This window comes from Hyla sarda (assembly GCF_029499605.1).
Source record: "Hyla sarda isolate aHylSar1 chromosome 1 unlocalized genomic scaffold, aHylSar1.hap1 SUPER_1_unloc_5, whole genome shotgun sequence".
Lineage (NCBI taxonomy): Eukaryota > Metazoa > Chordata > Amphibia > Anura > Hylidae > Hyla > Hyla sarda.
The window spans coordinates 211660-232891 of NW_026607591.1; the positions used below are offsets into that span (position 1 = coordinate 211660).

The 21232-nt window shown below is 46.0% G+C and overlaps 1 pseudogene; it reads right to left on the minus strand.

Annotated features, from left to right (window-relative positions):
- Nucleotides 1-10563: 10563 nt before the first annotated feature.
- Nucleotides 10564-12991, minus strand: LOC130298215 (zinc finger BED domain-containing protein 4-like; annotated as a pseudogene).
- Nucleotides 12992-21232: the final 8241 nt, after the last annotated feature.

Consider the following 21232-nt stretch of genomic DNA (forward strand, 5'->3'; position numbering starts at 1 on the left):
CAGAATGATGACCCAGAGTATAGCCAAAAGTAAAAATGATGCCCGCCCCAAACCCTATGCGCTGAATCATCATTCTGGGAATGTGATATGTGTGGCCGTCCCTATTCTGTTACCTCAAATGTGCACCCCGCTCAGGTGGGGAGAGAGTGCTGCACATTTGAGGCAACAAAGAAAAAAAAGACCCCGATGCTAGTGACTCGGTGACACATGACCCATTTTTGCAAAAAATACCCCCAGAGGTCTTAACAGTTTTTTTTAATGAGATTTTTTTTTTTATGGGCAATTTAGTGGTTTATGGGGTTAAAATTTGGAATGTACTCGACTTGGCACATTTGGGTCAAATTATGGAAAATTAAAATGAAAAGGGAAAATGTAGTGCTCCATGGAAGTGTGATACTCCCTGAAGCATTCCTTAATGCAGAGGCCCGGATGACCAGGGCAAGTGTCACATTGAGTGGTGGTGTCCTTCTGTATCCCCCTCTTGTCCTTCCATATCCCCCTCTTATCCTTCCGTATCCCCCTCTTGTCCTTCCGTATCCCCCTCTTGTGCTTCCATATCCCCTCTTGTCCTTCCGTATCCTCCTCTTGTCCTTCCGTATCCCCCTCCTGTCCTTCCGTATCCCCCTCTTGTCCTTCCGTATCCCCCTCTTGTGACACACTCTGCATTTTTTCTGGGATTGTCCCTTATTTCCAGTGTGGGGTACATCACCTGGAAAGTGCTGGCCTGGGATGATCCTGGCACCTATATTTCCAGTTCATCAGGAACTCCGGCCTGCTCTTTCCCGGTCGCCTGACTTCTTCTTGGAACTGGAGGAATGTCCCTGTGTTGCCAGCGCACTGGGACAGTACAAAAGAGTTATACATGGCCACCTGTACCATGTAGAGCACAACTTTTTTGTACCATACACGTGTTTTCTGCATGGAGTTCTATGGCTTGAGGACTTGATCAGAGAGATCAACTCCCCCCCCCATATACTGATTGTGACATGGATTTTATCGGTGTTCTTGTAGCTATCTTACTCCCAGCCAAATCCGCATACAGAATCTATATACCGAAGTATACCAAAGTAAATCAAACGGAGCCATTGTCAGTTTCAAATGCTTCTGTGTTCTGTGTGCTCGTCACTGAGCTTTATTTCAAATCGTTCAAGCTTATATTACCTTTGTAATTAACATAAGTTCCCACCCCCCTACTATGCCTTTCCTGAACAGTTTGGCGGGCTTATTTCTTCTGATTCTCCACACGATGGGAGGGGTGAGACAGGAGAGAGCAGATGTGGAAGTAGCATTGTCCTCGTGGCCAGCAGCTTCCTCTACACGATGGTGGGGGCAAGATGGGAGAGAGCAGATGGGGGAGAGGTGGACAAGTAACAGAGAAGCATGGCCTCATCCTAAATGGGCATTTTACATATACAGTATATAAAATTTATATATACACACATATACATCTATCACAATTGTAGTCCAGAATACAATCGGACTTGAGGGCCGGTGTTGTGGTACCTCGCAAAGGGACAGGTGAGCTGCCGTTACCATGAATTATGGTCAGCAAAAGGACATTCCTCTTATCCTTATACGTGACCAGTGACAGGTTTTCATGGGTAAGGGCACGGGACTCACCCTTGGGCATAGGTGTCTGTACAAAATGTAGAGGGAGGCCTCTCTGGTTCTTCCGCACGGTCCCAAAAGCGGACGTGGATCTGGCGGCGAGGGATGTGAACTGAGGGATGCTGGTATAAAAGTTGTCCCCGTACACGTGATAACCCTTATCCAGCAATGGGTGCACAAGGTCGCACACAAGCTTCCCGCTAACACCCAGAGTGGGGGGGACATTCTGGGGGTTCAATATGGGAATCCCTTCCCTTATATACTCTAAACTTGTAAGTGTACCCGGAGATACTCTCACAAAGTTTGTAGAGCTTCACGCCATACTGTGCCTGCTTCGAGGGAACATACTGGCGGAAGATGAGTCTCCCCTTAAAACTGACAAGAGACTCATCTACCGAGAGCTCCCTGAGGGGTACGTAGGCCTCCCAATATTTGGCCCCAAAGTGATCTATGACCGGTCTCACTTTGCTGGTCATAGTCAGGATCACCTCAGGGGGGACATGCCGCATTATCAGTGTAATACAGGCATTTCTGAATGCCGAATGGCCTCAAACCGTCCTCGTGCCATGGCCATAGCGTAGAGTGGGGTCTGGTAGAGGATGTCTATGTTTTTTTTGACTAGGCCCATATGCAGCACGAGGCCCCAAAATGTCCTCATTTCGGGTGCATTAATGGCGTACCATTCATTGGGCCTGGCCAAAAGCGAATCAGGGTGGTGGGCAATGAAATGTTGGGTGTACAAGTTTGTTTGCTCCACCATTAGATTGACAAAGTCGTCACTGAAATAAAAACTAAAATAGTCTATTTCAGTGTATCCGGCCGTGTCAATCCGGATTCCTGAGTCGCCAACAAACTCAGGAATCTGTGGCTGATATCCCTCTGGGGGTTTCCAGACAGGTTCACCAGTAGGGGGCTCCAGTATGCTTGTCTGGGGGGGTCGGATTCCTATTGTAGTGTATGTGTTTGGTGTAACCTATATATATATATATATATATATATATATATATATATATATATATATATATATAACGGTGTGTGATTATAAATCACACACCGTTATATGAAAAAAATGAAATGCTGTGGCCCAAAATTTTTTTTTTACAAAGGGGGCCAAATGCAGTGCCCTGAAACCCTGTGGCGGACCCATGAGGACCTATTAGGGGGTCGTGGTGAATTTTTTTTCACTTTTTTATATTTTTATTAACCTACCTGTCCCTGCACTGAAACTCACCCTGCACTAAAATCAATTCTTCAGCCCTGAGGGGCACAGATCTTCACAGAGGGGGGGGGGGGGGGTGTCCCTGGCTTATTCTCTCAGCTCTGCCCGCTAGCTGAGCTCGGTGGGCGAGCAGAGCTGAGAGAAAGGGACATTAACACCTCCTCTGCCGGCTGCTATTGATCGTCCGACCAATAGCAGCACTCCTGGGGAGGTGACCGGATCGCCACCTCCCCCCAGCTACAGGAGGTGATTGGCGGTGTTTAGAACACCGCCAATCACATTCTAATTCCGGCTCATCGGGTCACACGTGACCCATATGACCAAAATTGCCAAAGATGCGGGTTTGAATTCACCGGTGATCTGCGGTGATTGTGCGACATGGGCGGGTATGGGGGTCTCAGAACCACCATGGGCATTGTCATGGGATGCCTGCTGAATGATTTCAGGAGGCATCCCGGTCTGGTCCCCGAAATTACGGCATACAGGTACGCCCTGTGTCCTGAAGGGGTTAAATATAAAGATTTAAGAACCTTTTCCCTTCCAATCCACGACATATATGGGAATTTACGAGCGTGTAACTGGGTCTTCAATCCGTGTAATAATGGCGCAAAGTGTGAAGTAAAGAGATCTTGTACCAGATGTGATCAGATCTCTAAGGATTTTATACCCCGGGAAGGACAAAGAAAAGGAAAAGAATTACACCGATGTTTACTGAACCCGGGGGACGCTGACATATTGACGACTTCTCATATAGAAAAATGGATTTTATGATCTGAGACCGAAAATAGACGTCAAGACGGGAAACGCTCGTCTAGGGTTTGTGATAAATAAAAGTATCTGCAGCGTCTTATGTTCAGAAGAGACGATCTTCAAGGGAGACGCGCGGATCCTGTCTGATGCCTTGAATTAAAGTCTCTATAATCATAATGAGAAGGGGGCGGGGACAACACTGACGCGTTACATTCCCTATATATAACGTCAGGGACAATATTACATTTATTATAAGTCCAGTGTGCGGAGATGAATATAAGAATAATAAATCATATAAGAAAGAAAACTTTTATTAACAATTGGTAACAAGTTTGGAGATGCAGTATATCAGGGGTCTCAAACTGGTGGCCCTCCAGATGTTGTATAACTTTAACTCCCAGCATGCCAGGACATGCCCGGACAGCCGTTGGCTGCAGATAACCGTTGTCGGCCATGTTAAGGAATTTAACCAATTCCTTCAGGTACATTTGCTGTTCGAGGCCAAATTGGAAATGTTTTATCAATCAGGCCTGATAGATTGGAAGAAATGACACAGACTCGGATCTGTATACAGCGTCTTCTGACGTTTACTACATACAGCAGAATTCTTATAGGCAAAGATGAAAGGACGGCAAACTGCCCAATGATACCTGGTTACAAACAGGCGTCTTATCTCTAAGTAGGAAGGACGGGAAGTGGGAACGTCTTCAGACTCAGTAGCCTTGGAGTTTTCTGTACGCTCAGCAGTTGTGGTTCTTGTTTACAAGTTTCCTGGTTATAATTCTGGTAAAGTTCACACTCAGTTCATAATGAAGGAACATAGACAAGATGGTGGACTATAGACAACATGGCTGATGATATATAAAATGGCGTATAATTATATAAAGGATTATTATAGAACGTTATATAAAAACCTATAACAAGCTGACTCCCCTCACAGGCATGCTGGGAGTTGAAGTTTTGCAACATCTGGAGGGCCACCAGTTTGAGACCCCTGCAGTATATGATATATATAAATGTCAGATATCGTATGTACATGGTTAATATATAGGATGTGATATCTGCGTCAAATTGGCTTCTCTCCTGTGTGAATTCTTATGTCTTTTAAGTGTTGCTTTCTCAGTAAAACATTTCCCACATTCAGAACATGAAAATGGCCTCTCTCCTGTGTGAGTTCTTTCATGTTTAACAAGATCTGATTTCTGACTAAAACATTTTCCACAATCTGAATATTAAAATGGCTTCTCCCGAGTGAGTTTTTTGATGATGAACAAGACTTGATTTCATAGTATAACATTTTCCACATTCTGAACATGAAAATGGCTTCTCCCCTGTGTGAGTTTTGACGCTCCATATCAAAGACTTAGACCTATCTCCCTGGAAGACTGCAGGCATAACCTCTATTGGGGACATACTAGATAGAACGGGAAATATCCACTTCCTGTCTTAACGGGAAACCTTCCCACTACCACACATGGAATTCTATAAAAGTCTACAAATCAGAAGTTTGCTAAACACTGGGTGGCTGTCTAACTTTCGTATGCCAGCGAGATTGCTAGGCACATTTAACACCTCAGGAAACACATTTAGAGGTATTACCTTTTTCTATGATTTGCTGGAAGACAAAACAGGCACAGCTGCCTTTCCCTACATGGACAGATGGGAAAGAGACCTCCGATGCTCCATCACCTCCGAACAATGGCAGTTGGCTTTTCACAACATACCTAGCATTTTTAGATGTGCCAATCATCAGGAAGCTATACTCAAAACCATCCATAGGTGGTACTTCACGCCACATAGGTAGTACAAGATAGAGCCCACATGTACTAATACCTTCTGGAGGAATAGTGGTCAGATCAGTACATTGTTGCACATACTTTGGGAATGCCCGACCCTCCAAGCCATTTGGTCGGGTATTAATCTCGTTGTTTCCAGATTATTAGGCATAGAGACACAAATAAGCCCAGCATCTGCACTACTGATGTTAGATCTTGACCTTTAGCCCCCCATGTCCAGGACAGTAATTGCTCATATCTTCATGTCCACTAAACTGTTTATAACTAGGAAATGGAAATCCCCATTAACCCCAACCTTATCTGAAATCCTGTCTTATGTAAACCTCATATGTGAATACGAGCGTGTCCATGCACTGGCAAACCATCGTGATCTTAGCTTCCTAAAACACTGGGATCTCTGGTTACACAGCCCTCACTATGTCTCCATGAACCCTTAACCCCTTAAGGACCGAGCCCTTTTTCACCTTAAGGGCCAGAGCATTTTTTGAACATTGGACCACTGTCACTTTAAACATTAATAACTCTGGAATGCTTTTAGTTATCATTCTGATTCTGAGATTGTTTTTTCGTGACATATTCTACTTTAACTTAGTGGTAAAATTTTTGTGGTAACTTGCATCCTTTCTTGGTGAAAAATCCCCAAATTTGATGAAAAAAATGGAAATTTTGCATTTTTCTAACTTTGAAGCTCTCTGCTTGTAAGGAAAATGGATATTCAAAATAATTTTTTTTGGGTTCACATATACAATATGTCTACTTTATGTTTGCATCATAAAATTTAAGAGTTTTTACTTTTGGAAGACACCAGAGGGCTTCAAAGTTCAGCAGCAATTTTCCAATTTTTCACAAAATTTTCAAACTCACTATTTTTTTAGGGACCAGTTCAGGTTTGAAGTGGATTTAAAGGGCCTTCATATTAGAAATACCCCATAAATGACCCCATTAAAAAAACTGCACCCCCCAAAGTATTCAAAATGACAATCAGTGTTTTAACCCTTTAGGTGTTTCACAGGAATAGCAGCAAAGTGAAGGAGAAAATTCACAATCTTCATTTTTTACACTCGCATGTTCTTGTAGACCCAATTTTTGAATTTTTGCAAGGGGTGAAAAGGAGAAAATTTTTACTTGTATTTGAAACCCAATTTCTCTCGAGTAAGCACATACCTCATATCTCTATGTTAATTGTTCAGTGGGCGCAGTAGAGGGCTCAGAAGGGAAGGAGCGACAAATGGTTTTTGGGGGGCATGTCACCTTTAGGAAGCCCCTATGGTGCCAGGACAGCAAAAAAAAACCACGTGGCATACCATTTTGGAAACTACACCCCTCGGGGAACGTAACAAGGGGTAATGTGAACCTTAATACCCTACAGGTGTTTCACGACTTTTGCATATGTGAAAAAAAAATTTTTTACCTAAAATGTTTGGTTTCCCAAAATTTTTACATTTTTGAAAAGGGTAATAGCAGAAAACACCCCCCAAAATTTGAAGCCCAATTTCTCCCGATTCAGAAAACACCCCATATGGGGGTGAAAAGTGTTCTGCTGGCGCACTACAGGTCTCAGGAGAGAAGGAGTCACATTTGGCTTTTTGAAAGCAAATTTTGCTCTGGGGGCATGCCGCATTTAGGAAGCCCCTATGGTGCCAGGACAGCAAAAAAAAAAAAAAAAAACACATGGCATACGATTTTGGAAACTAGACCCCTCGGCGAATGTAACAAGGGGTTAAGTGAACAGTTATACCCCACAGGTGTTTCATGACTTTTGTATATGTAAAAAAAAAAATTTTTTTACCTAAAATGCTTGTTTTCCCAAAAATTTTACATTTTTAAAAAGGGTAATAGCAGAAAATACCCCCCAAAATTTGTAACACAATTTCTTCCGAGTACGGCGATACCCCATATGTGGCCCTAAACTGTTGCCTTGAAATACGACAGGGCTCCAAAGTGAGAGTGCCATGCGCATTTGAGGCCTAAATTAGGGACTTGCATAGGGGTGGACATAGGGGTATTCTACGCCAGTGATTCCCAAACAGGGTGCCTCCAGCTGTTGTAAAACTCCCAGCATGCCTAGACAGTCAGTGGCTATCTGGCAATACTGGGAGTGGTTGTTTTGCAACAGCTGGAGGCTCCGTTCTGGAAACAGTGGCGTACCAAACGTTTTTCATTTTTATTGGGGAGGGGAGGGGGGCTGTGTAGGGGTATGTGTATATGTAGTGTTTTTTACTTTTTATTATATTGTGTGTAGTGTAGTGTTTTTAGGGTACAGTCACATGGGCGGGGGTTCACAGTAGTTTCTCGCTGGCAGCTTGAGCTGCGGCAGAAAATTTGCCGCAGCTCAAACTTGCAGCCGGATACTTACTGTAATCCTCTGCCCATGTGAGTGTACCCTGTACGTTCACATTGGGGGGGGGGGGGGGACATCCAGCTGTTGCAAAACTACAACTCCCAGCATGTACGGTCTATCAGTGCATGCTGGGAGTTGTAGTTTTGCAACCGCTGGAGGCTCCGTTTTGGAAACAGTGACGTACCAGACGTTTTTCATTTTTATTGGGGAGGGGAGGGGGGCTGTGTAGGGGTATGTATATATGTAGTGTTTTTTATTTTATTTTTTGTTAGTGTAGTGTAGTGTTTTTAGGGTACAGTCGCACGGGCGGGGGTTCACAGTAGTTTCTCGCTGGCAGTTTGAGCTGCGGCAGAAAATTTGCCGCAGCTCAAACTTGCAGCCGGATACTTACTGTAATCCTCCGCCCATGTGAGTGTACCCTGTACGTTCACATTGGGGGGGAGGGGGGGAGAAACATTCAGCTGTTGCAAAACTACAACTCCCAGCATGTACGGTCTATCAGTGCATGCTGGGAGTTGTAGTTTTGCAACAGCTGGAGACACACAGGTTGTGAAACACCGAGTTTGGTAACAAACCCAGTGTTTTGCAACCAGTGTGCCTTCAGCTGTTGCAAAAGCTACAACCCCCAGCATGTACGGACAGCGGAAGGGCATGCTGGGTCTTGTAGTTATGCAACAGCCGGAGGCATACTACTTTGGCTGGGGATGCTGGGGATTGTAGTTATGCAACAGCTGGAGACACACTGGTTTGCTACTTAACTCAGTGTGCCTTCAGCTGTTGCAAAACTACGACTCTCAGCTGTCACCGACAGCCAACCACCAGATGCACCACTACAACTCCCAGCATGCACTTTAGCTGATTGTGCAAGCTGGGAGTTGTAGTTATACAACAGCTGAAGGTACATTTTTCCATAGAAAAATGTGCCTCCAGCTGTTGCAAAACTACAAGTCCCAGCATGCCCATAAGGGCATGCTGGGAGTTGTGGTGGTCTGCCTCCTGCTGTTGCATAACTACAGCTCCCAGCATGCCCTTTTTGCATGCTGGGAGCTGTTGCTAAGCAACAGCAGGAGGCTGTCACTCACCTCCTGCTGCTGCTCCACGATGCCGCCGCACAGGTCAGTCCCTCACCGTCGCTCCTGGGGCCCCGATCCCAACAGGGACGCCGGGGATCGGGGTCTGCAGCACCCGGGGTGCACGTCCCGCACCCGCTCACGTCCTCCGGAAGAGGGGTGGAGCGGGTTGCGGGAGTGACACCCGCAGCAGGCGCCCCGATTGGTCGGCCGGTAATCCGGCCGCCGAATCAGGGCGATCGTGAGGTGGCACCAGTGCCACCTCACCCCTGCTGGCTCTGGCTGTTCGGGGCCGTCTCTGACGGCCCTGATTAGCCAGTAATTCCGGGTCATCGGGTCACTGGAGACCCGATTGACCTGGAATCCGTCGCAGATTGCTGGACTGAATTGACCCCCCTGGGCGATATGCCGGGATGCTTGCTGAACGATTTCAGCAGGCATCCGGCCCCGGCTCCCCTCCGGCTAGCGGCGGGGGCCGGAAATGCTCAGGGCGTATCCATACGCCCTCGGTCCTTAAGGACTTGGAAACGGGGGCGTATGGATACGCCCTATGTCCTTAAGGGGTTAAACTAAACAATAAGGGTGTCTATTCTATTGTCTTCTTCCTCTGTTCTACCTCCTTCACTTTTCTTCTCTCTTTTTTTTACCCCTGGAGGAGTATGTGCATTAAACTGTGATTTATTGTGGGTGTGATTTTACATTCTGTTGTTACGAAGGGCTTAGTTCGGCTGATGCCCTTTCTTTTTTCCTCCTTTTCCTTTTTTCTTGTTATGCCTACTACTCGAAGAGACTCCCACCAAGCTGATATGCTGATGCTGAAGAGGTATATTGACAGGAATCACTTGTTTATGTGACTATTAGGGATCGACCGATATTGATTTTTTTTGGGCCGATAACGATAACCTGTAAACCTTCAGGCCGATAGCCGATAACTTATACCGATATTCCGTGCATTTAAATTTTTTTGGAAAAAAAAAATTTCTACACATCTGCTGTTAAATGAACATGTTTATTGTTTACGTTTAACTTTTTTTGTAAAATTTTTTCATAGGTAAATAAACATAAATAATACAGAAACATACCAGTCAGATTGCAGCAAAACAATGGTGATATGTCAAATACAACAAATTGGACCACTTGTGTTTTTTAAATAAATATCAGTCATAAGGTAACAAGAACAACAATGTTCAATGGCACATAGTCCATACTTAGATTAAATCTTAGTAAAATGAGCAGCAATGACATAGGCAATTATATCAAAGGGATACTACAGTGTATATGAGCAAGGCACCAAGACAGCTTCATTAAAGGGGTACTCCAGTGGAAAACTTTTTTTAAATCAACTGGTCCCGGAAAGTTAAACAGATTTGCAAATTTACTTCTATTAAAAAATCTTAATCCTTCTAGCACTTATTAGCTGCTGAATACTAGAGGAAATAATTTTCTTTTTGGAACACAGAGCTCTCTGCTGACATCATGAGCACAGTGCTCTCTGCTGACATCCCTGTCCATTTTAAGAACTGTCCAGAGTAGAAGAAAATTCCCATAGCAAACACATGCTGCTCTGGACAGTTCCTAAAATGGACAGAGGTGTCAGCAGAGAGCACTGTGCTCATGATGTCAGCAGAGAGCTCTGTGTTCCAATAAAAAAAGAATTTCCTCTGTAGTATTCAGCAGCTAATAAGTACTGGAAGGATTAAGATTTTTTAACAGAAGTAATTTACAAATCTGTTTAACCTTCTGCCACCAGTTGATGTAAAAAAAAGTTTTACACCGGAGTACCCCTTTAAGCTACATTTGTTTTGTTGCCTAACTGCTTAGCCTTAGTGTCAATTTAAAGTAATTTAAACACATGGTTTAATGCATATACTAAAGAATATTACATTTAAAACAAGATAAATGTTGAGTAACTTAAGCTTTCTAGCTGAGTAACGATAGGTAGCATAACCTATAAGGCTAGACAATCATACAGGTATTGGTCTTGGGGAGCAGAGGAAATAGTAGTGGGCACTACACACAGGACCAGTTCCTGAGCAACCCAGATCATTCAGCGAATGCCAAGCCATGTTAACCTGCTATCCAGCTTCAAGGTTACACAAAAGAGTTAAGACAGACATTAAATAACATTTTTATGAAAAGTATGCTAAAGTAATCTAAAACTTTAGAATTTCTTCAATAATTCCAGTTGAGAAGGAGTACATTGTAGTGCAGAAAGCACAACATTTCTGCATGTTCTCCTGTTAAACGGCTTCTGTTTCTTTCATAAATTGCTGACACGTCACTGAAAACACGCTCACTAGGTACAGAGGAGGGTGGAGAGCAAAGGTATCTTCTGGCATAAGAAGCAAGGGTTTTAAAGCGTGTCTCATTTTCTTTCCACCACTCAAGTGGATTGCCCTTTCTATTGATCACTGGCTCTTTTAAATAAAGATTAAGCTCATTGTCAAGGCTGACTTTTGGTGAAGTTAGAGAATCCCCTACATGAGGCCCCAATAAAACGCTGAACATGGCATCAATTTGGTTTTTTTCCATGTGTTTCCTTTTTGGGAATTTGTAGGTTTCTGTTGCATCATCATCTTGCTCTTCCAGACTAGTACTACTAGTAGCATGTTCTTCCAGACTAGTACTACTAGTAGCATGTTCTTCCAGACTAGTACTACTAGTAGCATGTTCTTCCAGACTAGTACTACTAGTAGCATGTTCTTCCAGACTAGTACTACTAGTAGCATGTTCTTCCAGACTAGTACTACTAGTCGCATGTTCTTCCAGACTAGTACTACTAGTAGCATGTTCTTCCAGACTAGTACTTGTAGTAGCATCAGGCTCTTCCACAAAATCCAGACTAGTAGCATCAGGCTCTTCCAGATGTGACCTTTCTAGAACCTGCACCTCCTTTTGCATATTATCTTCTGTCAGCCATTTTTTTTTGCCTTGGCCAATACATTATCAGAAAAGAAAGCATGATGTTTGAATCGGGGATCTAAAAGACATGCCAACACTACGTTTATATTCTCTTCATACTTCAAAAAATGTTTGTTGAGGCTTTCGTTCATAACCTCCCTGAGTGTTTTAATTCCACGTGTAGTGGGCCCTTCATTCTCTTGAAGAAGCATCTTCAGCACTCTCACACATGGAATAACTGATGACACACTTGAGTCGTAATGGATAACCTCTAGGGTCACTTCCTCTATTGGGAGGAGGGTCTGAATAAGATTTGCTACAATCTCCCACTGATCAGCATTAGGGCAAGAATAGCCCCCATGCTCACCAGCATAGATGCTAAGAGCTCGCTTCTGTCCCAGCATTCTTTGTAACATGTGGAGTTCCACCTTGTTGGAACAGCCTGAATCAGGCTGCTTTTGGGCAGGCCAAGGTCTGACTGAATGCACCTCAGTCGGTGCTTGGCAATGAATGAATGGTGGAAATGACTTGCGCACTTCTTTAGCATGGCAATTATGTCGATCACAGTTCTCTGTCTTGACAGACCATCATTTACTACAAGTTGCAGGGTGTGTGCCATGCAGCTGAGATCTGACACTTCAGTAAGCCTCATTCCTTTCACCATGTTTGCTCCGCTGTCTCGAAGCACAAGCAGCACTCTATCTTTGCTTATCCCCCAGTCATCAAGCATGCCTAGAAACATTTCTTTGATGTACTCGCCAGTGTGGGATCCTTGCATCACCTTTGTGTTCAAAACCAACTGCCTTTTTGTCCATCCATTATCAATGAAGTGACACGTAAGACTCATTAGTGATTCTGTTGATCCGGACCAGCAGTCCGTAGTGAATGAGAGTGAATTACCGGCGTTCTCTGGTTGTAATAGTGTTTTTACTTTCTGAATCACCTTCTGATGAATCTTTGGCAGCATTTCGGTTCTGTAAAACTTTTAATTTTTCAGTGTGTACCTTGGCTCAACTATGGACATCAAGCGCTTAAAGCCAGAGTCAGACACCATTGTAAATGGCTGGTTATCCGTAACCATCATCTCTGTGATTGCCCTGTCCAGAAGTTGGGATCTTTCATCAGACTTTTGCCACTTTGTGCGTTTCTGAAATAGGTCTTTTATGTTTGTCTGGAATAGAGTTGGTGTTTCACATGATTCCTTTTCATTTTTTTTCCGTGCTCCATTAAATAATTCAACATGATGAATTCTTAGATGGGTCCAAAGATTGGATGTATTCGTTGTTTTTGCAGTTGCAGATCCCATGCTCACATTGGTTTTGCATGTCCTGGGAAGGGTTCACTAAAATAGTCCCAAATTGTACTTTTACTGTTTCTTTGTGCATCCATCTGCATTGAAAGAAGAGGGTTACAACAAGCTACAGTGAGGTTTGGAGTAAGTTGAGGATGAAGAAAAAACAATATCAATATTAATATGAATAATATGAGATCCCAGCATGTACCTGGCCGTTACTGATGCTGATAGGAGTGTAAATGCTGTCAGCAGTCGTACTCCTGCCATGCTCACCCAGTCAGTACATACTGGGATGCTATTAGCCTTTTACTTATTGGAGCAGTACAGATAATACTACTATTGACCCACTACACACTGAACCCTCTGAATATATTACTACAACACACTGTACCCTCTTGATTACAATACTACCACATACTGTGCTCTCTGAATATAATCTTGCCATGCACCCTCTGAATACAATACCGTAATGTATTGTGGCCCATAAAAACCATACTACCACAAAAATTCCTTTATAATATACACTATGGTCGACATGTATAATTGTCTTTAAACTGGTTTTTTTTTGTGTCTAAATATGGTGCAAAAAAGGCGCAAGCAGGGTTTATTTGTGCCTTTTTTTGTGCTTGAGTTGCAATCCAATGATTTTGGCAATACACATATGGAAAGGTTTTATGTAGAGGTGCACCGAAATGGAAATTTCAGAACCGAAACCAAACCGAAATAAAAAAAAATGTCCGGCCGAAACCGATACCGATACCGAAAATGACTTCTCCCCGTCTTCTGGTAAAATGCAGTGCTCCGCTCATTAGATAAGATTAGATTCCCCCACATTAGATTGCCAGCTCCCCCACATTAGGTCGGGAGTTCCCCCACATTAGTAGGCAGCTCCCCCGCAATAGTAGGCAGCTCCCCCGCAATAGTAGGCAGCTCCCCCGCAATAGTAGGCAGCTCCCCCGCAATAGTAGGCAGCTCCCCCACAACAGTAGGCAGGTTCCCAAATTAGGTCAGCATTTCCCCCACAATAGTAGGCAGGTTTCCCACAATAGTAGGCAGCTCCCCCCAACAATAGTAGGCAGTTCCCACACAAAATTAGGCAGCTCCCCCCACATTTTTAGGCAGCTCCCCCCCACATTAGGTCAGCAGTTCCCCCACAATAGTAGGCAGTTCCCCCACAATATTAGGCAGCTCCCCCCACATTTGTAGGCAGCTCCCCCCCACAATATTAGGCAGCTCCCCCCCCCACAATATTAAGCAGCTCCCCCCCAACAATATTAGACAGCTCCCCCCCAACAATATTAGGCAGCTCCCCCCACAATATTAGGCAGCTCCCCCCACAATATTAGGCAGCTCCCCCCCCCCACAATATTAGGCAGCTCCCCCCCCCACAATATTAGGCAGCTCCCCCCCCCCCCACAATATTAGGCAGCTCCCCCCAACAATATTAGGCAGCTCCCCCCCACAATATTAGGCAGCTCCCCCCCCCCCACAATATTAGGCAGCTCCCCCCCCACAATATTAGGCAGCTCCCCCCCCACAATATTAGGCAGCTCCCCCCAACAATATCAGGCAGCTCCCCCCAACAATATCAGGCAGTTCCCCCCCAACAATATTAGGCAGCTCCCCCCCCCCCCCCAATATTAGGCAGCTCCCCCCCACAATAGTAGGCAGCTCCCCCCCCACAATAGTAGGCAGCTCCCCCCCAACAATATTAGACAGCTCCCCCCCCACAATATTAGACAGCTCCCCCCCCAACAATATTAGGCAGCTCCCCCCACAATATTAGGCAGCTCCCCCCCACAATAGTAGGCAGCTCCCCCCAGTAGACAGCTCCCCCCACCCCACAGACATACAGCTTCCAGCCATATACAGTGTATGGCTGGAGGCTGTATGTCTGTACTGCTGCCCCCACAGTGTTCCGGTCACCGCTCCACCGGCCCGGGGTCACATCTACTGCTATGGCCTATGGACCATAGCAGTAGGTGCCGGTGCCGGGACCGGAGGAGCGGTGACCGGAATACTGAAGAAGATGACGCGGTCACTTACCAGGCCCCGGCCGGCGTGCGTTCTCCTGCGACGATCCTGCGGTCCTCCTGCGTCTCTATGGTTGTACGCACGGGACGTCAGTGACGTCCCGTGCGTACGACCATAGAGGCGGAGAAGCGAAGGACCGAAGGAGGATCGCGGGAGGACGCCGGGGAATGGTGAGTGACCGCCGGACATCCTTATGTCCCGAAAAGATTTTTCGGGACACAGGGATGGCCAGGATAGTATTAGGAATACTTCTTTTTATGTGCCCGGGCCGGCTCCTGTGTGTGGCTGCAGGCAGGGGCCGGCCAGAGCATATAAAAACTAATACTGGATACTAAAAACCAGGGGGCCTCCAGCTGTTGTGAAACTACAACTCCCAGCATGCCCGGACAGCTGGATGCCCCCTGGTTTTTAGTACACAGTATTAGTTTTTATATGCTCTGGCCGGCCCCCGCCTGCAGCCACACACAGGAGCCGGCCCGGGCACATAAAAAGAAGTATTCCTAATCCTATCCCGGAGAGCGCAAAACCCCACCCCCCCCCCCACCCCCAGATGTTGCGGCCGGCCCCCCCTGCACCGCCCACGAGTGCCTCTGCCACTGGCAGTGTTTGTAACTTGTGCTGTGGGCGGGCAGGGGAGGTGGTCATTATCGGCACTTTTTTAGTTGTTTCGGCATTTTGCCGAAATAGCTATTTTCGGCCGATATGTATTGGCCGTCGATATATCGGTGCATCCCTAGTATTATGAACTGCGCTTTTTTGTGAATAGGCGCAAAAAAAGGTGCAAAGCCACAAAAAAGTCTCTAAAACTTCACTAGCCCAGGCTTTTTGGTGTATGTGAAGAGAGAAATTTCTGAAATGTGACCTGCACAAAATTTCAAATGCTCTGCTACCTTTTAATAAGTTTTGTGCTCCTACACATTACCAGCACACAAAAAAAAGGTGTAGAAAAATGCTTCACTTACACCTACAATGATAAATGCTTCACTTACACCTACAATGATAAATACCAGCCTATACCTCTGAAATGCAAAACACTCTGTGCCCCTCATATATAGTAGTAATGCCCCATCCTGTGCCCCCACATATAATAACTATAACCCCTCCTGTTCCCCCTACATAATAATGCCCTTTGTCCTGTGCCCATTTCATATAATGCACCCTGTGCTGTGCCCCTCACATATAATGCCCCTGCCACGTTTCCCTCACATATAATGCCCCCTGTACTGCCCCCTCAGGGGGCATTATATGTGAGGGGCACAGGACAGGGGGTATTATATGTGAGGGGCACAGGACAGGGGGTATTATAAGTGAGGGGCACATAATGGGGCATTATAAGTGAGGGGCAAATGTCAGGGGGGCATTATATGGGCACATGACAAGGGGGCTCTTGTCATGTGCCCCTCACATATAATGCCCCCTGTCCTGTGCCCCTCACATATAATGCCCCCTGAGGGTCTAGGACAGGGGGCATTATATGTGAGGGGCACAGGACAGGGGGCATTATATGGGCACATGACGGGGGGGGCTGTCATGTGCCCCCACATATAATCCCCCCTTGTCATGTGCCCCTCATAAATAATACACCGTCCGGTGACCCCACAGATAATGCCCTCCTCACATGTGCCCCTCACTTATATTTGCCCCCCTCACTGATAATTTGCCCGTCCATCCATACAGCGCCCGAGCAGAGCAGCGATCACCTTTCTCACACGCTGGTACGTTCTAGTACTGTGAGTGAGAGCTGCGGCGACGTGATCTCTGGGCGCCGGCGCAATGATGTTATGTCATCACGTCGGCCTGCCATGGATGGCGTCCCCGCGGCTCTCACTCCCACTGCAAGATGGAAGCAGCATGAGAAAGGTGAGGGAGTGGAGGAGCGGGACAGCGGACAGCTCCCGCTCCACCATCCTGTCAGATGTATTTGCAAAGGGTTACACAACTAGATTGCGCCGCACGGTAAAACAGGGCGTGCGCACGAATCGCGGGACTTCAGTCCCGGCCCGAAGTTCAGGGCCGGGACTGAAGTCCCGCGATTCGTGCGCACACCTTGTTTTGCGCATTATCGGCAGGTTAGAAGCCGATACCGATAACGGGGAAAACCGTGAATATCGGCCGATAAGATCGGCCGTGCCGATCCCTAGTGACTATGTCAGCTACCTCCGTATTGTCTCTTTTGGACTGTTCTTTAGTAGGACATTACTAGTTTTTACAGTAAAACGTCGACTGCTCATTTGATTTCTCTGGAAATAATTGTACTTTATTTTCCTTCTGTGTATGTTACAAATTCTTTCTGTTATTGAAAACCAAAAAAAAAAAAAAAAAGACAAAGAATTACCAGAAGTACAAAACTCCCACAATCTCCTCCAATTGCATAAGTAAATTCAGGTAACATAGCTACACATGGGTAGGCAGTCAAGAAATCCGCACCCGACTGATGTCAAGACAATAGACAGAACAGTAGACAACCACACACTCACTCACACTCCCGGAGCACCCCTCCAGTTCTAGTCCAAGATAATATCTGCCAGACTATCAAGGAGAGATGACCCGCTCTGGGAGGACTACCGACTCACCAATTAGGAGCCAGGGCATCAAAACCTTATCAAAATTCTTGGGGCAATTGCGACTAATGTACAGTGTCTTGTATAACGTATATACCTGTTTACCAAGTTAAACCACCATGTAATGGGGGAGGGGGAAGTATCTTTTCAGGTCATAATCAGAACCTTCCCTGCACAAAACAATAAAAAAGCGAATGAGAAGGCGCCTATGGGAGCCAGAGGCCAGATCATTAATGACCCCTATCAGACAAACCACTGGGGAGAACTCATAGGGGAATTCTAAGTGATCCGTCAATCGCTTCCCTCCAGAAGGGTTCCACACAAGGGCAGCTCCACATCGCATGTAAAAGGGAGCACACATCTGCATTACACCGGAAACAAGAATTTGAGGAGGAGACCCCAATACGGAACAAACCTAACCGGAGTATAGTACAAACATAAAATGAATCTGAATAAGTAAATCTCTAGCGCTCACCACCGTGGGGTAAAAGGTTTTTGTCACTTCTCGCCTTTGTCCGTCTGTCAAATCAGGAATATCCCCCACCCATTTAACAAAAGCCAACTCAAACGGATTTGGACCTGCCGACTGTACCAATGCATATCCCTGAGTCAGGGGTTTAGGGAGGTCAGTGGTACCCAGAAGCAGCTCCACATCAGAAAAGTCTGGAGTCACGCCAAGAGAGCCAAACTGCGCCCTCACCGCATGTCTCTGCTGGAAGTACCGAAACTGGGAGATAATAGTGGTCACATAGTTCCTGGAAAGAGGGAGACTCCCCAAACAAATGCATGGCAAACTTGACTCCATGACCGCTCCAGAATCCGGCCGCCTCCAACCCCTGCAGGTGCTCAAAATGAGGGTTTCCCCACAGAGGTGCTCTGGGGGACAGGATCGGCAACGGAAAGCATCTAGAGACCACCGACCACACCTCAGCCCCAGTTCTCAGAGGGATCAACAGTTTGGAAGTATCAGAGTTTCATACAAACCCAAAAGAGCTCCTGCAAGAACAGTAGAGGCGTTTTCCAGATCCAGGTCGATCCACCAGGCAGCATACACCAACTGAGACGCTAGGAAGTAATTATGTATGTGAGGAGCAGCCAACCCCCCTCTCTGTTTGGACGCCTGAAGCAGCGCCTGACCCAACCACGGTGATTTGTCCTGCCAATAGAAGGACCTCAAAGCGCCACTCAGCCTCGTAAAAAAAAACTCTTGCGGGGAATCACTGGAGATAAATGGAAAAGATATAGAAATTTAAGTAAATGCACCATTTTAAAAATATGAATCCGGCCAGCCAGGGAGAGAGGCAACGGAGACCAAGCTTGTAATTTAGTTGTCACTGGCAACAACACTGGTTCCAGATTGAGCCCCACATAATCAGTCACACACGCAGAAATCTCTACTCCAAAATACCGAAATTGATTAACCGTCTGCAACCCATGAGGAAGAGACAGAACATGATCCATTGTCACCGACAAAGGCATCAGGGAAGACTTAGCCCAGTTAACCTGGAGCCCAGAAAAGGAGCTAAATTCAGCCAGAAGTGAAAACAAAGCCCTCAGGGAGCCCTGGACATTCGTCAAGTAAAGCAAAGGCTCAACTGCTAAGGCAAACAAAAAGGGAGAAAGTGGCCATCCCTGCCTGGAACCCCTACCTAGCTGAAAGATCTCAGAGACCTCCAGATTAGTTCTTGCCCTAGCCCTGGGACTGTCATACAACAATCGAACCCATGCCCCAAACCAAAGGACTCCCAAAACACCCCTCAGATACAACCATTCCACCGAATCAAAAGCTTTATAGACATCTAAGCTAACAACATATTACCCCGAGGCCTCCCCTTCCGCTGCAGCAATGTTAAGGTGCAACCGCTGGACGTTAATGTCAGTATCCCTCCCTGGCATCAAGCCTGTTTGGTCAGGATGGATGATAGCGGCTATAACCTTATGTAACCGATTTGCCAAGATTTTAGCCAAAATTTGGATATCAACATTAAGGAGGGAAATAGGTCTATAAGAATCTGGAATCGTAGGATCCTTTCCCGGTTTGGAAAGAATCAGTCTCCCAGTCTCCAAGGCCACATAAAAAAAAAATTCAGTAATATAGGTATCAGCAGCTCCTCATTCGCCCTGTACCAGTCTCCAATCATGCCATCCAGTCCCAGAGTTTTCCCCAACTGCAAAGAAGCAATAGATAAAGAAAGTTCCTCACCAGAAAAGGGGGCATCTAACTTGGCCACCTGGGCCGTTGTCAATGGAGTTAGAGGCAAACTCCAAAAGAAGGGCACTAAACCATCTGGAACAGTGGGTATGCGGGAGGTATAAAGATCCCTATAGAAGTCACGAAACACAGTATTAATACCAACAGGATCAGAAACCAGAGACCCATTAACCCCCCTAATACAGGGTATAGCCACCATTGGCCTACTCTCCCTGGCCAAATACGCCAGCAACTTGCCGTTCTTATCCCCAAATTCAAATAATGCTGCCTCCCTGTCCACCAATCTCTTTTGAATCTTCTCCCTCTGAAGGATCAGGAGGGCCCTTTGGGCAGTCAACCATTTATGTTCAGCCTCAGGGGAAGGGTCTTCACCACCTCAGCCTCCAGAACCCCAATCTCAACCTGCAATGCTCTCTCCCTGGCCGTACACACCTGCCGCTGCCCAGCCACCCCCGCCATGAACTGCTCCGTACATGCGCTTTATAAGTATCCCATTGGACTTACTTGTCAGGGTGGGCTCTATTATGTTCCCAAAAACAGGTAAGGGCTTCTAGCAAGGACGCAGTCACCACCTCCTCCCGCAGCCAGCCAGGGTGCATCCGCCAGACCCTAGAGGAGTGACAAGGGCCTAGGTTCAGGGACAGAACAAGAGCTGAGTGGTCAGAGATCCCCCTAGTGGTGTACAGGACCTCTCTTACCAGAGGAAGAAGGTCAGAGGAGGCATACGCCAGATCTATCCTGGAGAACGATTTATGCACCGCTGTTTAGAAGGAGAATATGGGGTCAGACGGATGCTTCCAGCGCCGAACCTCAGTAAGGGACAACGCCACACTCCAATTATTAAGGCCATGACAGCCCAAATCAGCTGCTCCGGTACGATCAACACTGGGATCAGGGACCACATTAAAGTCGCCTAAATGGAGAACAGGCAAAGAGAGAAACGTTAACAATTTGAACTTAATACAGTCTAAGACAGCGACATGAAACGGAGGGGGGACATATACGGATACCAAATGAAAACTAAAGGCACGTAGGGAACACCGGATAATCACAAACCTACCAAAATGATCACAGGCCACTTGATCAATGACCTGGGGAAGGGATTTAGTAACCAAGATAGACAATCCCCTTGCAGAGGAAGAATAGGTAGAGTGTCAGCCCCTCGCTATCCATGCCCTCTTAAGGGAAAGTATTTTCTGACCAGTTAGATGTTTCCTGTAAGCAAATCAGATGTGGGGATTGCTTTTTAATGAAGTCCAAACAAAGGGCCCTCTTAAATTTGGAGTTAAGGCCTCTAACATTCCAGCTCACTAATCTAAGGGAACCCATAATATACACCCAACCAAGCAAGCAGCAGAATAAACACTATAAACCGGAGAGCTCCACTTCTCCCACAAAAAGGTCTGAGTAGAAATAAGATTGTACCTGGGACACAACACCACCACC